The 23,655-nt window shown below is 37.7% G+C and overlaps 1 long non-coding RNA gene across 1 annotated transcript in view; it reads left to right on the forward strand.

Annotated features, from left to right (window-relative positions):
• The first annotated feature begins 228 nt into the window (after positions 1-228).
• Positions 229-23,655, forward strand: part of LOC140526793 (uncharacterized) — a 90,059-nt gene continuing 66,632 nt past the window's right edge. The window contains exon 1 of the long non-coding RNA XR_011974528.1: positions 229-317. This is a non-coding gene — a long non-coding RNA (uncharacterized lncRNA). The remainder of the gene's footprint in view (positions 318-23,655) is intronic.

The raw sequence follows: 23,655 nt of genomic DNA on the forward strand, positions 1-23,655 counted from the left end.
CATTCATTCCTCTTAGAAATCATGGGGCTATTTAAACAGGCCAAAGTCCACTGAAGGCTACAATGGGATCCACAAAGCAGGCCAGAGAGGACATTAAGTGGAAACCCAGTCTAAAACGGAGGGGTCTCTCCATTACAGATTGGATCCTGGGCTCAGCTCCTCTGGCCTGCAGAGGCTGACACCACTGGCAATGAGGTCTCCAGCTGCAGCTTTTCTGACAGAGCTTCCAGGCTGGTTCCTGTTTTCTGGGATCTTTCTGCCCGTGACTGTACTGCTCCTCCTTCTCATTGCTTACTTCAGGATCAAATTGATGGAGTGTAAGTGAAATACCATTGAGGGGCAGAGGGGAGGGAGGGTAAGGAGTCTTGCTCAGTGACAAGTGATACCAGGCCAAAGCAATTAGCCCAGCTTCTGAGAGGACTAAGGGCACCTACGGTACTACTTTGATTTGCAATTACTTTGCATTAGACCCATTTTCAGAATACCTAGAAATTTAATGGAGCAGATTTTCAGAGTTTTAGAACAGGAGGTTTCTTAACCTGTTTTATATACTGGACACCTTTCCAGAATAATTTTAAATGCCTAAAATAAAGTATAGGAAATTACAAAAGAAACCAATTATGTTGAAATGAAGAGGATTTTTCTCCCTGATCCATCATGTTCATGGACTCCCTGAAACCCATCCATGGTTCTCAGAACCTGCGTTAAAAACTTCTGTTTTAGAATATATCCCTGAGGTAGAGGACCATGGTAGAGATTCATTAACTGTTGAGACAAAGGAAAACAGAAAAGACAAGCCACAAATCTCTAAACCTCTCAAGACAGAAGGAAAGCTTATGGTTAAAACAAACACAAACCCTAGAAAATCTAAATTGTTTTTGGTTTAACCATGGGCATGTGTATCCCACTGTAATTAAGGCTGGAACTGTGGTTTGGTATTTTAGTTAATATAAAATAATAATATGTAATAATAATAAATGCTAATTTATAAGATTCAAAATATAGATTTGGGAGGGACTTTAGTAGCCATCTAGTCCAACCTTTGGTTTCATGTGATAAAACAGCTTTAGTTTCAGGTAAGCACTGTAAGCATAAGGGAGGAGATCAACCCACCAAGACTGTCTGATTGAAGAGTTAGTGCTTTTTCCACAGTTATGCACTACCTCTAAAACAGGAGATCTTAATCTTTTTTGTGTCATGGACCCCTGTTTTAAAGGCCTAAAATAAAACAGATAGGATTACAAAGGAAACCAATTATATTGAAATGAAGATGTAATCTTTTAATATGAAAGTTCATAGACTTTCCTTAAATCTATTCACAGACTTTAAGGTAAGGAGCTCTGCTCTAAACCTTCATAAACACAAACAGAACAGACATACACATATCATAGTTATCATTTTGGTCATAATGTGCTAACATCTATAATTCAGAATTAGGAGGAAATTATTCTTAAAACTTCCCTAAGATGTGGGTGATCTGCCATTAAAGTGCTAAAAAATAATAACACTTCCTCAGTCTAAATGATGTCTCCTGGTGAATAATTATATTTCTTTACCTGGCACAGAAATATAAGAATTGCCTTAATTACTTAATTCTGTAGCATGAAATATAAACTTGAAATTTGAGACATCTCAGAAGATGAATGACAGATAATTTAATATTACATTGAATATGCTCAATATCTCCTTTGTTTTTCATTTTCTGTGTTTCACCTTTACAAATCATGGTCTTGTGGAATGTCCACGCTGATGCACCCAAACTATGCGTGATATTTGTGCTACATCCCCCTTGTAGGCTACTTTGGACATCACTGTTCCCAAGACCATCCTGCTAGGTATCTGACCATACAGTCACTCCTTATCAATGAGTCCTGGGGAAGGACTGTAGAAAAAGGACACACCAGTGAATTCCCCCTCAGAACGCACCAAATCAATTTAATAGCTACACAGGGCAAACAGAATCATTTCTGAGTCTCTCTTTCAAAGCTACTGAAATAGGAGCTATCAGTCATGTGTAACACAGTCTTCCTTGCATCTAGATGGCCCCAAGGAATGGGAAAAAGGATGAACATGTCACAGTTAATGACAACACTTTTATCTGTCCCAATTTTTTTCTCCAGCTGCCTCTTTGGCTAGATTAAAAAAATATATACAAAAGCCCTCAGCCTCCCTAAAAACCCACCAAGCATTAAATAAGGCACACAACATGCCAGAATAGCCTTATGGACTTCAAGGTCACTGACCTCTATGTGATGGTTAATATAGGTCAGCTATTTCAGTGTGACACCAGGGTGTTGGAGCTGAGGCAGACAGGCAGGCTCTGTAAATGACTTTGAATCTTGGTTCTTATATTTCCCCCTGAATCTGAGCAACATAATGGGAGGAAAATCCTGCAATATGAAATATCACCTTCCCATGTGGTTACTACACTTTTACTTGGACAACTACCTGTTACAAACACTCAAAGCATGGTTCCTTCAGGATGCCCTGGACAGCAGTTAAGTATTGTAAATTGCTTAGTGGGAAGGAAGCAAAAAAGGAAGAAAGGAAGGAAGGAAGGAAGAAAGGAAGGAAGGAAGGAAGGAAGGAAGGAAGGAAGGAAGGAAGGAAGGAAGGAAAAAAGGAAAGAAGGAAGAGAAAGGAAGGGAGGGAGGTAGGGAGGAAGGAAGGGAGGAAAGAAGGAAGGAAGGAAGGAGGGAAGGAAGGAAGGAAGGAAGGAAGGAAGGAAGGAAGGAAGGAAGGAAGGAAGAGAAAGGAAGGGAGGGAGGTAGGGAGGAAGAAAGGGAGGAAGAAAAAGAATTAAACACCAACTATGAGATGGGCATGGTACTGAGCACTTTCCAAATATCTCATTTTATCCTCACAGCAACCCTGGGAATTAAGTGCTATTACTATCTTCATTGGCAAAAACTTAGCAAAGCTGAGGTAAAATGACCTGCGCAGGGTCACACAGCTAAGTGTATGAGGCTAGATTTGAACTCAGGGTTCCTAACTCCAAGCCCAGGATTCTATCCAGGGTGGATAGGAAGAGTACTACCTAGATGCTTTTAAATAAAGTGCAGGAAAGGGGTTGAAGGACTGGAATTACAGCAACCCAGGGACAACATTGTCAAATCCTTTTCTTCTCACTTCCTAAATCTCCTTGTATTTATGTTTTGAATGTATTTTTGTGTGACACTGAACATTTAACCCTGTTTGCCTCAGTTTCCTCATCTATAAAATGAGCTGGAGAAGGAAATGGCGAACCACTCTAGTATTTTTGCCAAGAAAACTCCAAATAGGATCATGAACAGTCAGACACCTTAAACAACTGAACAGCCTACACATGTGTACATTGTCTTATTCGGATGAACTGTTAGCTCCCTGAGGGAAAGGAAGGGAATTTTTTTTTTTTTGCTTTTTTGTTTTATGCCCAACTCCTAGTACATTGCCTATCAAATAATAAGTATTAATTAAATGCTTGCTGATTAACTGATTTGTGGAGTAACCAACCTAACTGATTCTTATGCTTATCCTAGGGACTAACTATGCCTAAATTTCTGTCCCTTTCTATCTACCAGATCTAGAGACAGACATTCTCATCCGGTTGGTACAATGCTTCCCCTGGAGTATGTCAGTGAGTGGGGATCCCTGGAGAGAGGGGGGTGAAGTGCAGATGATATCACTCTTGACCCTATACAAACCTGATGACTTTTTCACTTGCTTGCCTGGCCAAGAATACTGAAAGACCCCTCACGCCTGAGAGAGATTCAGGCTTAGGAGCTGAGACCTGTGCCCTGTGATGTGGCTGAACCCAGAGAAGAGATTTTTGCTTCTTGGGCTCCTGACACCTTGGTTCACTGTGGAAAGGTGAATTTCCCAGGCAGGCAGGCAGTGAATAAAGTATTTCTTAAGCACTTATTCAATGCCTGAGCACTTCTTGCTAAGTGCTGGGTTTACAATTATAAGTAGAGACAAAGATAGTCCCTGCTCTCAAAGAATTTATATTCTAATGGGAAATACAACTCATAAAAGGAAGCCAAAAAGTGGAGTGAGGGATAGTCAAAGGTCACAGTAGAGAAAGTCTAGATTTCAGCCTGGAAAGGAATGAGATATGGATTGCTTAGCTGCCCTCTTTAAGGTTCCAGGGAGGAAGCTTCCAATCAGAGGGAGAGGCTAGAGAACAGGATACTTCCTGGGAGTAGATTGCAGCTCTAGATTGCGGCTTCAAGACGAAGAGCTGGCGCCTGAAGGTAGCAGGGAAGCCAGAGGAGCGCCAAGTCAACAGAGCAGTGTATTTCTGCAATGAAGTTGGCATAGTCTTGACTAGCAGCACAACAAGGTTTTACATGAATGATGGCCAGAGATGCCACACACTCAAAGTCATGTCTCCTCTTCTTTCTTTACTACGTGGATCCAAGCAATTTGTCGGTTTGAGAGGTGACCCACCTTGGGTGATTCATACTTAAGAAACAAAACACAAACTGTCCCCAGATGATTTGTTATTTAGAACTCTTGACCTTTTATACTGTCTCACTCAAACCAGACTCTTTGTCCCTAACTTTTCTCATGCCTTCCTTTCCCTATACTTTTTAAATTATTGAAATATGCCAGCTCAAATGCCATTTCCCTCAGGAAGTCTTTCCTTCCCCCAAGTTGGACTGGCATAACATTCTGTTTGCATTTCATTATGCCTTCACTAAGGCAGTATGGTGTGATAGAGCAGAGGTGTTCTGATAAATGTTTAACAGCTGACTCTCCAGGAGGGGGCCAAGTACATGTGGCACACTTTTAAATTCAATTTGCATTATTAATATTTTCTCCACAGCTTTCATAAGTCTAGAAATCAATTAAACAATAAATTAAGCCCTGATTTGTAGTATTTGCTGATTTCTGGTGTATAAATGCTCACACTAAACATTTAACAGTCAAGTCTGGTCATCTGAGCTGGCTCCAGCATGACCCTGATACAGAACCAGCCTTGGATAACATTAGCTAATGACAGCTAACATTTAAATAGTGCCTATTATGTGACTGGCACTGTGCTAAGCACTTTGCAAGTATTATATCTTTTGACTCAAAACAACAATAAGAGATAGGTGCTATTATCATCCCCATTTTATAGATGAGGAAACTGAGGCAGAGGTTAAATGACTTGCCCAGGGTTACACAGCTAAGTATCTGAGGTCAAATTTGAACTCAGGTCTTCCTGACTGCAGGCCTGGTGCTCTATTCACTGGGCCACATAGCTCCATGCCTTAAAGCCACAAAGACCTACATTTAATTCCTGTCTCTTACACATACTGGCTCTATGACTCTCAGTGTTCTAGGCAATTCTTTAAGACAGGAGCTCTTAATCTTTTTTTGTTTCCTGGACCCCTCTGACAGTCTGGCGAAACCTGTGAACCCCTTTTCAAAATGTTTTAAAATGTATAAAAGATATGAAATGACAATGAAAATAAATCATATTTAAATCAAATTATCAAAATACTTTTTAAACAAAAAGGGTCATAGAACCCATGTTAATAACTCCTGTTCTAAGATTTTAAGTTGTAGAGAAGGTGAATCAGTAGAGGGAATTTTCCCATTCTAAAGGTTCCTTATATTAATGAAATCACAGGTCCAGTTCCTAATTCATGCACTGTGTTCAGTTTTGTATTATATACATTTCTATGTGTTATATTTCACTAATGACCATGGCACTGCCTCCTTGCATTTCCTCTAGAATATGGCACAGGGCCTTTGCCCATTGTAAGTACTCAATGAATGGCTAATGAATATTTTTAGAACTCAAGATCAGTGACAAAGTGCTCAGGAAGTAACTTTTTCCTCCTTAAAGCATCCTGTCCCCTTCTCTACTATCCTCATTTTTGTTTCTCAAGAGTCACTGGATTCCTTTGGGTTTCTCCATCTCTATTTGTTAACTGTGACTCATGACTTCTACTTTCAGAACCTTTGTCATTCTCATCAGTCTAGGGCTTAACAATTTCAATTCAATTCTGGATTTAGTCAGAGGTTCAGCAAATTAGGGACCCCCATTTTTTGAGTAAAATAACTATTTTTTATACTTTGAAGCCAAGTATATCTCCCCAAGCTAAGGTTCCCTTCTGCCTGACATCACCAGGGCTAGGCTTTCATTTTACCTATGGAAAGTATTCTTAGGATTATGACATCAGAGAAGGGGCATCTGATAAAAATGATGGAAGCAGAAAACCTTCTCCAGTGTAGGGCTTTGGTCAGTGGTCAGTTAGGTGCCAAGTAAAAGAGACTATCATAGTGGCCTCTTTCCCTCCACCTTGAATCCATTCAAGTTAGAGTTAAGCACTTAGTCCATACAGTTCTTCTAAAACCTGAGATGTACGCTTGGGGCTGAGTGACCCTCTATTCTATTACTGTTTGGTTTCTTCTCTATTTGTACCCCCCCATAACCCCACAGAACTCTAATCTGATGAAATGAAGAAGATCTTAAGATCACAGATTTAGAGCAGGAAGGGATATTCCATACCACTGAACCCAAGGTGACCAGAATGTGTGCACCTGGGCACCTGTAATTTCTTATTAGTGAGCAGCTAGGTGGCACAGTAAATGGAGCACTGGCCTAGAATTGGGAAGCCTCAGATTGGCTATGTGACCCTGGACAAACCACTTACCCCTGTTTGCCTCCACTTCCTCATCTGTAAAATGAGGTGAAGAATATGGCAAACCATTCTGCCAAGGAAACCCCAAATGGGATCACCAAGAGTCAGACATGAATGAAATGACTGAACGATAAATGTGTTGGGAACTGTGCTAAGTGTTGGAGATACAAAGAAATAGCACCATTCCCTTCCCTCAAGGAGTTTCCATTCTACTCTGACACAAATATGTCCAAAGACCACCTGTTGGGATTGCAGCAGAGGGACTGATTTCTGATTTAGGAGTTGAACTAGGTGATCTTTCCAGCTTTGAGATTTTGGGGTTCTAAGATGTTGTACTCATTCTCTCAACTTTCTCCCAAAGCAAAATGAGCCCTGAGAGCCTTGACCAAATTCTTATAAGTATATATAAGAATTATATATAGATGACATAATATTGTCTTAAATATTAAGACACAACACTGTTTTAAAAACACTAGAATAAGCTGATGCCTAAGATCCATGTTTAAGTCTAGGCTAGACCACTGGCTTGTGGTGTGTTAGCAAATGAGATAAGGGGTGTGAGTTGACATGATTGTAAACTCTTCTCATTATGCAATTAGCAGGTAGCCTCTTCATAAGCTGGGCTAGGGCTAGCTCTTCCTTCATCTGAAGGCTCTAGAAGGATACAAAGCTTTAACTGCCATTTGCTTTATGGTCCTTTTCCCTAAAGGCAAGCAATAGCAGCCTCTTCAGTCTCAGGGCAAATGAGATCATTCAGCCTAAAATAAAATATCACCAGTTTGTATCTCTATATAGCACCTTCCATTTCAGGATCTCAAACAGATGGTCAAAAGTTATCTCGTTAATCTTCAAAACAGGGTTGTGACAAGTGCATCATCCCCTTTTTGTCACAGTAAAGAAAGTGCCATAGACAGATTAGCTGGCTTGTGGAAGAAGTTGATGGCCTCGGGTGGGGGCACAGAATGCAGAAACTCTGAATTCTAACCAGGGAACAGCCTGTCTCTCTCAGCTATGTATGTCCAAGTCCATTGGACCAGAGAGGCAAAGCATTTGAAGGTCTGATGGAAACCATGTGAAGGTAGTGTAATTATTCGACATCAATCCCACCACTTGCAATCTTAGGAGGTAATGGGGCATGTAAATTTAATTAGGATGCAGAGAACAGGTTTTTTTTAGGGAGTAAGAAAGCGAATTTGACTTTCCGGGCTTGTCACTCTGCTGCTGTCACCTATCTACCTTGCAGAGTGGAGTGGCTCCTGGGTTTGCAATACTGAATGTCTGAAAAGTCTCCCTGAACCAAGTGCTCCCACCAGCAAATGCAAAGGTTATATGTGATCAGCCATTTCTTTTAATGTTCCCAAGGGAGAGTACCTCACCCCGCCCACTGCCACCTGATCTCCAAACATCTAAGATCTTGATTGTAGAAAAATCAAAACACCTGCTTTAAAGGTTACTGAAGATTCAGAAAAGTCCACAGTTAGTCTTCATCATCAAAGTGTGAGTATAGCACTGTGTTCCGTACTGAATAAGGTCACTACCTTCAGCAGTTTACTCTCTGAAACCGACAACACTGCTGTAGTCATATATGAATAGGTGATTTGTCACTCAGCTACATGAATAAATATTAGATTTCATCAATGGAACAAGGCATGAACAAATGCAAAATTAAATTAATATTGAATAAGTATTTCCATGTAGTGTGCTACACTAAAAGCAGTGGGCTGGCTGGTTAAGGAGTGCTGCTGTGTTCAGTCACGTCTCATTCTTCATGGCCCTATTTGGGGTTTTCTTGGCAAAGATACTGGAGTGGTTTGCCATTCCTTTCTCCAGCTTATTTTACAGATAAGGAAACTGAGGCAAACGGCGTGAAGTGACTTGTCCAGGGTCACACAGATGGTAAATGTCTGAAGTTGGATTTGAACTCAGGTCTTCCTGACTCTAGGCCCAGTGCTTTAGCTACTGTGCCACTTAGTTGCCCGGGGTTAGGAGTACAATTATATAAAAGTCCTTTTGCTTGCAAGCTTGATATGAATAAGCACAACTTGCTCTCATAGGAGCTTCACTCCAGACACTGTGCAACTTAATGGGAATCAGGTTTTTAGAAATCAGGTTTTTAAAGGGGGAATGGGTCAACCTATTTCTAAGTAGTTTGTTGTTTCTTCACAGGTATTCATCTAATGATGAGAAATCCAAGATAAGGACCAAATTTTGATTAACAGAGAACTAGCTAGGGAAAATGGAGACATATTATTTATTCCATGGTGCTATCACCATGAAATCCACGTTCAGAATCTGGTTTCCAGGTCCTTTATCAGCCTATTCTACTTAATCCATTTCCTCAGGCTCCCTTTTAGGATCCCATCCTTTGTCCTCACTGTAACTTCCATCCTTTGGTGCTTTCCTAGCTCATCAGCCTTGCTCTGGCTTCACTTTCCTTCCTTCTCCATCTTGACCTTGTACTTAACTAGTTCCATCATCTACTGTTTTCTACACATGAATTCCTTGACCTTCTGTCCTTTTGCTATTCATATCTTGCCAAATCTGCCTTATTTCCTCTTACTCTCCCACTGTTGAGTTGTTGTTGTTGTTGTGGTGGTGGTACTTGTCCTTTGTTCTCCAAGAGGACCATGACATTAAGATGATAACATGACTTGCAGTTGACTTTGAGTGAGGGAGGGCTGTGCAAGGTCACCAATCTCACTTTCTTCTCCTGAGCCATCTGGATCCAGTGGCCTGATATTCATCAGGATGACTGGAGATGGCCCAGGATGCACTGGAAGACCCTGGTCCTTTCAGGCTAAGGTCTTATCACATTCTCACTTTGAGAGAGATAGACCCATTCAATGAATAGGCTTTTTTAAATAGTTACTCAAGGGATGGCCCCTTTTAAGAAAAGAAAAATAACTGTTGAGTAGTGATGTAAGAGGCCACAACTGTCTTGATTGGGCTCACTACAAGTTTATCTTACCTCTGGTCCCTTGCAAGGCATAAATTAGTCTTTTTTATTTTCCTTTAATTAATTATTATATTTCCCCTACAGTCTATTTTCTCAAGCTTCCTACCCCATCTTTCCAACCTCTCCTATTCAGCATAGGCCCTTATTTCATACCTGTGTTAGAGATATGTTTATAGATTATAGTTTGTGTATATAAACACACATACACACATATATAATTTATATATAACATAATATATTTTACGTTTATATATTACAATGTAGTACTTACATTATATAATATAAATTATAGATTTATAGATTATAGATCAAAATCCCTGTACTCTCCTTTTTTTCTCTAGTTTCTTATCAAGAAGTATTTTTGATCCTTTCACCTTCTGTCTCCTTTCTAATTATACCCTTCCACTAAAGTTTAATCTTTCCCTATTATATGCCTTTCTGCTGCCTAAAAACATACCTAGAGGCAGGGAGGTAGCATGGTGGATGAAAGAGTTGGATCACAAGTCAGGAACACCTGAGTCCAAACCTGTCTCAGATACCAACTATCTGATGCTGGGAACTCACAACTTCTGTCTGCTTCACTTTCCTCATCTATGAAACAGAGATAATAACAGCACCTTCTTAATGCTCCCAATATTCCTAATCTTTAGTGGGCTGTCATCCCTGGCTTAGGAACCTTGACTATCTTGATTTTTAAAAAATCTAAGCACTTGCTTTATAGGTTAGGAACGAATCAAGGGTAGAGCCATGATAGCGGAGTGCAGCTGAGCCCTTCTTATATTACCCTCCAAAAAGCTTAAAATTAACACCTCAAATCCAATTCTGGAGTGCTAGAGTCAACAAAGGGTCAAAGTGAGACATTCTTCCAGCCCAAAACAACTTAGAGTTTGGAAAGAGAGATCTATGGCATAAGATGGAGGCTGACCTGGATCCCACATGGATAAAACATCAGTGGTGACAGAAGTCCCAGCAGCTTCAGGAGCTCCCAAGTCAGAGATGGTAAAAAATAAAAACAAAAAAACAAACCCAAATGCTGTTTGGCAACTCCATTGTCTGTACCCACTTTTGGTCAAGAGGAAGTGAAAGTCCTGAGGAGCAACTGTTTGGCAACTTCATTGTCCATACCCATTTCTGGGTCATACTTCAAGGACAGAGAAGAGCACTTCCAGTGAAGAGGGTATGAAAATCCCAGGGAGCAATATCAATTCCGGTCCCAAGGGATCAGGCATCCCAAAGAGCAGGATTAGGGGCCTTTTCTGAGTGTGGAGAGGAGAGCACTGACCTGTCCCCAGATCACACAACTTTGGAAGCACTGAAAACTCTCTACCCTCAGAACTAGCTCTGGAAACACCAATGAGGAAAAGCCTGAAACTTGAGACAATGTTCCTCCACCCTACACACAGGGGACAGAGCCCAACATTAACATAAAGTTCAAAATCAAGAAATAGGGCAGAAAAATGAGAGAACAACCACAAAAAGAAGAACCTGGTCATTATATGGTGACAGAGAAGAACAAGACAAACTCAGAAGACAATGAAGTGTAAGCAAAGTCTCGAAAGGGGGAAACGTGAATTCGACATAAGCCCAACAAGAATCCCTAAAAGAGCTAAAAATGACTTTCAAAACCAAATAAGAGTGGTAGAGGAAAAATTACATTAAAAAAATGAAAGCAAAGGAAGAAAATTATGAAAAGACAATTAACAGCTTAGTAAAAGAGATACAAAAATACTAAAGAAAATGGCACCTTATTGGATAAATAGATTTGGATAAATGGAAATAGAGGTACAAAATCCCACTGAAGAAAATAATTTCTTAAAAATGAGAATGGTCCTCAATTGTTCTCTCTCTCTCTCTCTCTCTCTCTCTCTCTCTCTCTCTCTCTCTCTCTCTCTCTCTCTGTCTCTTCTCTCCTATATATCCATCTCCAAATTCTCCAAAGCTAAAATTCTATCATCAGCAACTGTCTATTTTTACCTAGATGTCCAGAAGGCATTTTAAACTCAAGAAATCTGAAACAAAACTTGTTTCTTTTTACCCCAAATGCTTTCTGCCCCATCTTTCTGTCAAGGACACCACTATCCTTTTAGGCACCTAGGTTTTCAACCTAGAAGTTATCCTTCACTCTCTTCTTCCCTCATCCTCTATATCCAGTCAATTGTCAAATCTTGTCAGTTTTACCTCTATATAGTTAACACTGGTCCCATTCTTTCTGCGCCCAGGGTTACCACCTTAGTTTAAGTATTCATTTTACTTCTTGGCCAGACTATTACACTAATTTATTAATTGATCTTTTAGGTTTGTCTCTCCTCTTCAAACATTAACCATACATTGCTAAGATAATATGCCTTTTTTTCTAATTTCCTTATTTGCAAAAAAAAAAAAATTATTTAAAATCCAAAACAAAACACTTAGCTAAGTACCTTATATACCATTTGTAGTAGGAACATTTTGCTTTTAACATGTGGAATAGTCAGAATTAAATATTACTACAAGTACTTCGAAACTCTTTTGAATTTGTATGGCTATTATGGAATTTTGAATAAAATTTGTTTCCATCCTCTACCATGATGATTTCGAAAAGAAAATGATCATGGAAATTTCTGTAGTGGTATGTACCATACTACTCACTTTATATATAGTATGCCCTAAATTATATCCACATTTTATACATATACATATATATGTATATACATATATATATGGAGAGAGAGAGAGACATAGACATATAATGCATGTGTGTATATGTAGGTTGCATATAACATTATGTTATACATCACACATTACATAGATACATGATACATTCAATAAGCACAATTACATATTATACACACAGTGAATTATATTCACATAGTATATTACACACGTACACAGTATACATATTTTACATTGTATGTATGTATATACACCTGGTCTCCAGAGCAACCTCATCTCCTGCCTTAGAGGAAGGGGAATAAAACCATTCCTTTAGTTCCCCAAAACTGGCTCCTCACTTGAACTGCCTAGGTCTCTAAATCCAGCTATCTACCCTAAGGCTAGCCCCTATGGAGATAATCACAGAAATGTGCTGATTGGGTCCAATACAAACATACATTACATAATCTCAACTGGGTCTGCATTACTACAGGACAATCCTTTACACTTCCCTAATTAACTCACTATAGCAACTCTTCTAAATATTTTCATTCATCCTCAACCTTCTCATGTCTCCTCTTTCCCCAACCCTCTCAGATGAGAACTTTGCCTCATGTTTTATTGAAAAAATTATCCATTCCCCATCCTGTCCCCTGCCTGCATCCCATATCACCCAGGTGCCTTCTGGCACTACCTCCTCTTTCACCCCTGCCTCCCATGATGTGATGGCCCTTCTCCTTGGCAAGGCAAACTCCTATACATGTCCTATAGACATCTTAAAATCAGCATTTTTAAAACTGTGTAAAACTGAACTTGTTTTCTCTTTCTCCCCTTTACCTAACTTCCCTATTACTGTTAGGGACACCATTTTTCCACTCACACATGCCAAGACCTGTTGATTTTGCCTTTGTATGTATATGTATACACACGTGTGTCAACACATATACACACAGATATGTCAACATATACATATAAATATACACATATGTGTATATATACACATATAGTACACTGTAGAATAATATCTAGTACAATAATACAGTAAACATTGTATTGATATTAAATACAGAATGTACTACATAGAACATATAGAGTATTATACATACCCCCTTGAATGTCTCTCTGATTATATGTCACGCACATAAATCAGGTTTCCATGACAAAGTTCTCCAAAGGCAGAGACTATATTTTCTTCTGTCTCCCTAGCAGCATCTAGAATAAGGCTGCTTAGCTGTAATTACTACATAAAAATTTGTTGACATCTTTAGACTTTGTCTGGCTTACTATCTTGTCCCTCTACATCTCATTACGTTTCCTCCCCTTGTGCCTTTGCCTAAGTTGCCTAGGCTGTGAATCCCTTAGCACTTTTTATTTCTGGTTTGTGCTGTACTATCTCATAATTCCATAATCCATACCTGTTGCTTTGGAATCCAACAATCACTCAGTCAGCATTTATTAAGTGCCTACTATATACCAACTACTATGGTAAGCTTTAAGAATAAACTCCCCAAAACACAGAACCCCAGAGATGGAAGAAGCTTTAAAGATACTGTTGAATTTCTTCATTTTAATAGTAGAAGAACAAGAGGTCCTAAGATTACATGATTAATTAGACTGGCCTTCTCATTCTTAAGTTCAAAATTCTTTTCACTTCTCTAGCCACTTTATTCAATCAGTTGCCAATCAATAACAGGACCATAAAATCATAGATTTAAAGCTAGACAGGACCTGAGGCCAGGGCTGTCTTCTTATTTAATCTTTCATGCAGCTTAGCACCTTGTAGGATAGGAGCAAAATTATTAGATTGAAATGAATTGAAAACCTTTGCGCCCTAACAGATTACAAGGAAAATGGAAGTAAGGGAGTGATTCTATGACTTGCCTAAAGATGAATCAATTTTAAACTGCTAATGAGAAGATGAGATTCCACACCGAGGTGCTTTTTCTGACATTGGGATTTACAAAGAGCCTTTATGTTTGGAAATTAACATTTTTATACTGTATTCTTCTTTTCTCCTTTTTTAGTCTCCAGGGTCTAGATTGGTGATTTCATGTGCAGACCGAAAAGACTTCAGGTCTCTTCTTGTATTTATAAAATCAATGAAACACAGAAAGTCAAAGAGGGCAGGAAGAGATATTAAAATTTATCATTAGAGCTGCCATTGACTGTTTCCTCTCTGCTGTCTCTCATCCCTTGTCCTGACCAACTCCTATTATATCAGTTGCCAAGCCTTACAGATCTTACTTCTACAACACCTATTATATCATTCCCTTTCTCTCCACTTATGTAGATTCTACCCCAGTTCTGGCCTTCATCACCTTTCTTTAAAAAAATATATGTATGCATAAGTATGCATAATACCACTGCCTGCTTTGATCAAAACAAAACAAATTTAAAAAGAAATACTAAAACGCTCATCATAAACCTGCATAGTTCAGCAAAATAAATTCCCACATTGACCATGCCTGAAAATACACCTCTTTTTCTATTTTAAGTTCATCACTTCCCTGGCAGGAGGTAAGCAGAATGTTTCATCTTGAGTTTTCTGGACTTGAGGGCTTATTATTACATTAATCAGAGCTCTAAAATCTTTCAAGATTGTTTTTCTTTCAAATGTTGTCATTGTACAAATTGTTCTCCTGGTTCAACTCACTTTGTTCTGTGTCTCATCATGTAGAAATTGTAAATCTTCCCTTTTTTCCCTCTGAAACTGTCCATTTCCTTTTAATTATGGCACAATAATTTCCAGGACATTCGTATACTATGAATATTTCTATAACATATATGGAATATGTGTGTGACCCTGGACAAGTCACTTAACCTCTGTTTACCTTAATGTATTGGAGAAAGATATGGCAAACCACTTCACTATTTTTGCTAAGAACACCCCATGGACAATATGGTCCACAGAGTCACAAAAAGTTGGACACAACTGAATGAATGAACATCAGATAGTGTGCATGTGTATATATATATAGATAGATATAATATGTACATACATATGATATATGTGTATACATGTATATATGTATGCATATTTAGGAATTAATATTCCTAAAGATTAGGTCTTTTTTATTTTATTTTTTAGGAAATAGTATTTTATTTTTTTCAAGTTAGATATAAAGATAGTTTTCAATGTTCATTTTTTAAATAAGATTTTGAATTCAAAATTTTTCCCCTCCCTTCTTCCCCTCTCCCCTCTCCAAGATGGCAAGCAATCTGATATAGGTTGTACATATGTAAACATGTTAAACATATTTCCACATTAGTCATGTTGTGAAAGGAGAAATAGAACAAAAGGAAAATATATCACTTCTCTTCTTAAGAAACTCTTATGGTTCCCATTTGCCTCTAGAGTAAAATACAAACTCCTCTCTTTTGAATGTAAAGTCTTTCCTAGTATGGCTCCAGCCTGTCTTTTGTGGTTTAATGAACATTAGTTTCCTTTCTATTTTCTACATTTTACCCAAATTAGCCTATTTGCAGCTCCCTATATGCAATAATACCTTCTACCCCTTTGACTTTGAAAAGGCTTTAAATTTTGCTGGGTATATCAATGCTTTATAAATGATTAATTAACCAGATGCCCTTGACCCTGGTCTTCCATTTCATTCTTAGCTCTCTCTTCCATATAGTCTCACTCTTTGGATTGTCTACCTAATATCTGCCATTTGTTTCCTATTCCTTTACCCAGCATTTACCGAAAATGATTCTCCCTATACTAAACCTTTCTTTATTAAGCCAGATCAGGAGAAAAATTAAACATCTTTAAAAAACAAAAGGAAATTGGAGTCTTTAAAAAATTCCCCTCCAAATCCCACCCTATTAGGATCCCTTAAAAAAATTATGCTTTTCAGCAATTCTTGTCTTTATCTGTAGGCTGTTGGAAGACAGGGCAACTCTGTCCTCAGCATAAATATCAGGATTAACCCAAAGGTATTTAATATTTTATGATAAAGGTGAAATGCATTTGGGATGGTGAATAGTGAGCAAGGTTGTGCTGGATGCCTTGAGGAGACAACAGGACTTGGAGGAGATAACAGTTTCAATATAGTCTGTAATGACCAAACTAGACCAAAGAACGGAGGGCTTGAATCCAGTATAGAATGATTAAGGGGCTCTTTAGGGGTTAAAAGAGAAGAGAAACTTGGCTTTGAACAAATGCAGCGTGCACAGGCAGTATTAAATTTCATTTGGTGAAGCAAAGAATTTTAACAAATCCAAAATGTAATCAGCAGGCAGCAATTCTTTTGTCTTTGGTAATCTCATCAAGCCCATTCTTTAGAAATGTGACTAATTTCTTTTGGGAAAGGATGGGGAGGGAATGAGGAGAGCGGGGAAAGAGAGGCTTACCAATTTGTCCATTTCAGCATGTTAAGGATGCATAATAAGCCTGAGCATGCTCTGGAGACCCAGGCACTGGCATAATTCTGACCTGGAACTTCAGGGCCAGCAGCGAATGGATGCTATCTGCTTAGTCATTAATAACTCAAGTCTGTGAATCAGCCAGCACTTTCTGTTCTCTCCAAGGTAACAATGGCTGTCCCCTCTCTACAGTTAATGCAGAAGTGGCCCAGGCTTCTGATCCCCGAGACATTAACCAAGATGACTATCTCCAGTACCAGAGACTGAAGCAACAAGCCATTCAGAGATCAGCCACAAAAACGAAATGAGTTTAAAGGGATTCGTGCTGGGTGGGCAGATAACCAGCAACAAATCGCTCACATCTAGGTATATAAAACAAAACCTCAAGGGAAACAAAACGGCAAGAGGTTTGTCCTATACGCTATCTAGCACATGAACAGCAACTGTCATGCATAGGGCCTCATCACTTTATTTTATTTGCTGTGAGATGCAGCTAAACAACAGCTTTTCTGATTCACCATCAACAGTGGTTTACTAAAATACAGTGTGAATTTTTAACAAGAATTCTTCCCCTTTCTTCAGTACTTGGCTTCAGGGAAGAAAACATCAATTGAGTCTATGTGATTTTGGTGATTTAATAATTTCCAGGGACAAGTGTAATTATATACAGTATTTACAGTATACCATTCTCAATGGTGTAGAGAGTCTCAGTGGTGTGGGTTGTTTTTAAGAAAACATACACACACACACACATATATACGTACAACCTTGAATTAATATTTACATAATCTAAAAGCAGCACACGATATTACCTTGATTTTACATGTGAAGAAAATGTGGCAGCAAGATCAAATGTCTTACAAAAGATGAGAAAGTCAGAAAGAGCTCCATGAACAATCCATCCCAGGCTGGACCTGATGCTTCCTCTCCTGACTTAAACTTCTATCCAACAATATCCATCTCCTTCAATAGTATTATCACAATTTTGCTACATGTATTCCTTCCTTTTTGTGAATTCATAAAGTTGAACAACATGGTGAAAAAGTGAAGCAATTCCTCAAAATAAATGAAATTTCTCAACAATGAATGGATCACTTTGGTTAACGACAGTTTTCAGTGCGTGGTAATCCAACCCCAAATCACAGAATCCTAAAGTTGGGGTGAGGGGAAAACCTGAGAGGCCATTATGTTTGGAGGATTGGTGGTGAAAAGGTAATAGGACACTCACAATATTCATGAAAGGAAAACAGATTTAAAACTTTGCCTCTAAAGTAGAAAACCTGGAAGGTTCATTCAGAACATGGCAGCAGGTGAGTGGCTAGCATGTAGCAGCTATTCCATAGGACGGGTTAGTTGAATTTCTTGAATTGAAAGCTTCTCACAATTTTTTTAATTACCATAGAATAGATTTTTTATGCTGCCATTAAGTGTCAGTCTCAACACAAACCAAGCTCTGTACAATGAATCATTCATTAGAGTGGTTGGGAAAGTCATTTACATTTCTGAAATGGTTTTCAGTGATATGGATCACAAGAGTTTTGGGTCCCAGGATGATGTTAATTTTATAAAAGAGAGGAATTATTTTTAAAAGGAATATCTAGCCTCACTGTAGACCAACAACATCTGATGAAGTCATAGAATTTTAGAGCAGAAAGGGGATTGAAGAGTATTTAATCACATGATATGCTTCTTTTCCTCTGGTGCATTCTTCAGATATATCCAGTGAGCTATTAGTCCCCATTTACACTTCTTGCATAATATAAAACTCACTGTTAAACTGGAGAGACTCATTTCTGTGTTTTATTAATGCTGGGTTACAATGAAAATGTCTACTGGGGCTTTCAGACTGGGGTTATTTAGAATAACAGTGTTTATGCCATATGGAAGGAATAGTAATATTCTTTCAGTTCTGGGAAAGATCTCATTTTAGCCCCCGGTGGAAATCAGCTTATTTAAAAATGCTTCCGTTAACAGAAGGCAAGGAAGATCACATCTTATTCTTATTCCAAGCAGCTGCCAGCCAAACCTGTAGCTCAGCCATTGGTGCTACTATATTTCCAATATAAATTATAACCATGGAAGCCGATTCTTTAACTTTTATATATGGATATCAAATTGTCACCTCTCACCGGGCAAGGAAAATATGTTAAGGTACACCTCAGCCACGGGGATGAGGCAGGAGTCTTTTAAATATATTTTCCCAGATTCAAATGACATCTGCCTTTTTCTTGTTCATGCTGAACAAGGTAATAGTAAACAATTCCTACTGAAATCAGTTCATAAATATTTTATTGTTGCAGGAACAGAAGAAGCAAAACACCACAGTTTTTCAATGAAAAGCAAATAAGTCCAAAGTGTTCCATTGTTATCTATTTGGAATCACCATAGGCAATTATGCAAAAGCAGTTAGGGATTATATTGAAGAAACGATTGGAGAGAGGGAGCAGCTCCACGTACATTTCTATAGCCTCTGAACTTCGTAATTCTTATGTTCTCTGGATGATTTGATGACATCACACAAAGTGCTTTCCAAATTTTCAAGCCACTGCTTTAAGATTCATAAAAATGACCTGGCATAACCTGGAAAACGTTTCATGAATTTTAGGCTTACAGGCATCACCAAGACAGACTTTATTTCTTGATAAATTAAAATAGAGCAATCTCCCCACATTCCACCAAGTTGATATTTCTCATTATGGTGGTTGTGGCTATACTTAGAATGTCACTTGCCTCCTATCTTGCTCTTTTCTCTGAATATACATTTGATCTGAGAATCATAGAACTTCCTTTTATGCATTCTCCCTCTCTGGGTGGTCTTTTGGATCACTCCTCATTAAATGACCATTCCCCTGCTTATCCTCCTTGTCATTCAAGTGATGGCCAATTCACCTTTAAAAGATTCATATTGTCTTCTTAATGTTCAATAGATCATTCTAAGACTGTACTTTAAAGCCCTTTTCCACGGTGTCAAAAGCTACAGATTGTCCCAACTAATTCCATCCAAATTTTGGCTAACACTGCAACTTCTAAAATACAGGTCAGATGTTTTAGTCAATGACTCAGTTAAGCATCTTTTTTAGGATAAATTTTTGTTGATATATTTGATTCTTACATTGCCTAAATTTTTCAGCATATTCATTTCTCAGAGAACTATTCTGTACTAACTAAAAAAAATTTTAAAGAGGAAAGAGGAAGAGACAAAGTTAGCAAAACTGATCAATATATTTTTTTAAATGAAAATATATGCTGTGTTCCACACCTGTGAACTTCTCACCTCTGCAAAGGGATGGGGGTATCTTCTTATCTCTTTTCTGGGGTCCATGCTCATTTTTGTCATTTTGCAGCATTCTCTTTTGGTTGTTTTGTGGTTATGATTGTTGATTTGCATAATTGTAGTCACTGTATTTATTGGGGGTTTTTTTTATAGCTCTGCTTTCCATCAGTTCATGTAAATCTTTCTGTGCTTTTCTGTATTCATCAAATAGTTTCTTACAGCACAGGGATATTCCATTATGTTTATGTACTTTGCTCCACAAAAAAAAAGTGCTGCTATAAATATTTTAGTGTATGTAGGAATTTTCTTCTCAACAATAATTTCCTTAGGATATACGCCTAGTGGTAGAATCTCCAGGCAATTCCAAATTGTTTTAGAAAATGGTAGTATTCACTCACTGATCTATCAGCAATGGATTGTCCTGATCTATGACTTGCCACTGGACCCAGATGGCTCAGGAAGAGAAAGTGTGGCTGGTGAATCTGCACAGCCCTATCTCACTTAAATCCAATTCACGTGGAAGTTATGAAATCACATTCTCAATGTTACAGTCCTCGTTGAAAAATAAGAGCAAACAACAACAAATATGTCTGTCTTCCCACAACCTTTCCAACATTGACTAATCCCATCATTTGTCAATATACTGGGTGTTAGGTGAAGCCTCAGCATCATTTGGATTGAATTTTCTCTTATTTTTAGTGATTCGGAACATTCTTTCATATGGTTGCTAGTGGTTTGCAATTCTTTGAAGAACTATTTGTTTTGCATCTTTGAGCCATTTATTTCACTGTGGAATTAGCGTATTGGTCTCTATACATACACAAATGCAGATAGAGAGTTGTCTATTTGTGTTGTATACAAAATTCTTGTTTAGAAAGTTTGGTATAAAGATTTTCGCCCATCTGACAGCAGTCAAATACAATGCAAAAATCTGCAATAATTTTGTGCAGGAACTTTTCAACTTCATGTAATCAAAATTATTTATTTTGATTCTCATTCCTGATTGGTTAAGAATGTATCTCCTACCCATAGCTATGAAAGGTATTCAATTTACTTCTAACTTTAAAAAATGCTATCTTTAGTACTAAGGCCATGTATCCACTTTGAAATTATTATGCAACATGGTAAAAGATTATGTATGGTCTAAGCCCAAATTCTGCTAGAATACTTTTTAGTTTTCCCAGAAGTTCTTATCAAATAGAGATTTTTGTCCGATTTAATTTATATTTTGGGGTTTATAGCACTTCTGGATTATTGAGTTACATTATTCCTGATCCTCTCCTGTCTATTCTATTCCATCAATCTATTTCTCTATTTTTTTTTAAACCAACACCGAATGGTTTTGGTAAATGCTGCTTAATAAATATAAAGTCTAGAAAGCGCCCATCTTCTTTTGTTCCTACCTTGTTCATTATTTGTCTGGATGTCTACGTTTTGTTTCTTTAAGTGAATTTGGCATGCTTTGGTAGATTGATCCCCAAATGTTTTCTCTATTTTGTATTTATTTTGAATGGGATTTTTCTATGAGTGTATCTTAGATTTTGTTATTTAGAATACTGTTGATTTTGATGGTTTATTTTGTAGGCTGCAACTTTGCTGAAGTTGTTCATTCTCTCCATTGATATTTTGGTTGATTCTTCAGAATTTTCTAAGTATGCCACCATATCATCAGAAAATAGGAATGGTCTTGCCTCTTCTTTACCTGTACTTACTCTTCTGATTTCTTTTCCTTGTCTTCCATTGTTAACATTTCTAAAGTGATGCCAAGTTATAGTAAGAAGAATAGACATCTTTGCTTTCTTTTTTCATTTATTAGGAAAGCTCTTATGATTTCACATTGTACATGATGCTTCCTTTTGACTTTAGACACTTGATATTTTTAAAAGATCCAGTAGCTATCTCTAGGGTGAGGTGGAGGGAGGGAAGGAAAAAAGAAATTTACACGATAATTCTGTTGTATATTTCAGAGGCACTGCAAGTTGCGCATAGCAGATTTGCAGTTTCATGCACAATCTTTTTTATCATACTATATTATAGAAATGCTTGTTTTATTACATAAATTAAAAATAAAATAAAAATCCCTCTATGCCTTTATTTTCTAGGGTTTTTTGTATAAATGAGTCTCATACTTTGCCAAAGGCTTTCTCTGCATCTGCTGAGATAATCATATGGCTTTCAATGTTTTTATTCTTAATATAATTGATCATGTTAATTATTTTTCCAATGTTGGATCATTCTTGCATCACTAGTATAAATCTAATTTGGTCATAATTTATAATTTCTTGAATCAATTGCTATCATCTCAACAAACATAAAGGTGCCTACTATGTGTTAGGTATTATGCTAGATTCTAAGGACACAAAATTAGAAGTAAAATTCTTTTCCAACTTACTAACATGTTCAAAGGAGGAAAAATCTATTCCATTATAATAAACTTTCTCAGGGCTATGCTACTTTTCACAAAAGTGATGTTTTGATAGTATGACTAGCTTAGTACAAATCCACATCACTTCTGGGTGTTAGTTCCCCTTGCTGGACCAGTATATCTGTAAAATATTACTCAACAAAATTTATTGAGCACCTACTACAGGCCAGGCATTGCTCTAGGTACTAGAGATACAAAGATAAAAATCAAGGTCCCTGCCCCCAAAGAACTTACTATCAAGAGAGGAAAATGTAAACCAAAAATGAGATAATTTGGAGAGGTGCTAGTAACTGGAAGGAATTAGGAAATGTATGCATGATATGGCAGGACTGTTTGAAGTGAACTCTGAAGGGAGCTAGGGAGTCTAAGAATTGTTTAGGAATGTGCCATACAGGCAGGAGGTGGAATATTGTGTATGAGGAAGGTTAAAAAGGCCAGTTTGGCCAACAACAATCTATGAAAGGGTAATGTAAGTCTGAAAGAGTTATACCTCTATGAGAACATACCTGAAGATAAGCTTCCATTTAAAATTTTTTTTAATTTTCAAAATTTAATTTTTTATTTTTTTAATGAATTGATTTCTCCCCATAGTATGTGATAAAATATGCTTCAAGTCACCTTTTTGTTTTGGAGCTCATTTTCCTCAGCTCTTATGGAAAACCTAATCTTATTATCACTACTTAAAAGCGTTAAGTTCATGGCCAGGACAGATATATCCTCAATTTTAATGGATCCAGTGTTATAGGAAATTGAACCAGGCATGGTCTCTGAAACATTTACCTGTTATTCATCAAAATGCTGAACTTCCTTATTTTATAACTATTAGTCTAACCAGGTTGAGACCTTCAGCCTATTCTAGGTGCAATTAAGAAGCCATTAAAGGTTAACTATGGAGGCTCATACTCAGGAAATAAAGTAATACTAATTTAACTCTGTAAGGTTTTGACAGAATAAGATAATCCATAAAGGCAGTGATCACATTTTTAATGAGCCTGCCTGCAAGGGCCTTGAAAATGATTCTCTGGTATCTCAAACTTCAATGTCAGATTTTACTAGGATGCTCATAATGCCTCCTCAAGCCCCTGCTGCTTTCTACCATCATCATTAGTGCTATCATGCTAATAGGATTGAGTTGATCATTGGAATTTATACAATGGCATTTTCCTTAAGCAACCAAATGCCTAGAAATTGACAGGGCTGAAAAGGTCATTTCACTTTAAAGGAAAGCATTATTGGATGAATATGCAATAAGATTTTCTGACTAATTTAGGAGAAACAATACTATCTTGTCTGGTTGACTGGGTTCAGTTAAACCACTGTGCCAATGAAGTCATGGGTTCCATTACTGTGTTTTCGAATGAGCTTTGTCCTGCAGTCACAGACAACA

The sequence above is a fragment of the Notamacropus eugenii genome, chromosome 2, assembly GCF_028372415.1.
Source record: "Notamacropus eugenii isolate mMacEug1 chromosome 2, mMacEug1.pri_v2, whole genome shotgun sequence".
NCBI classification, from domain to species: Eukaryota; Metazoa; Chordata; class Mammalia; order Diprotodontia; family Macropodidae; genus Notamacropus; species Notamacropus eugenii.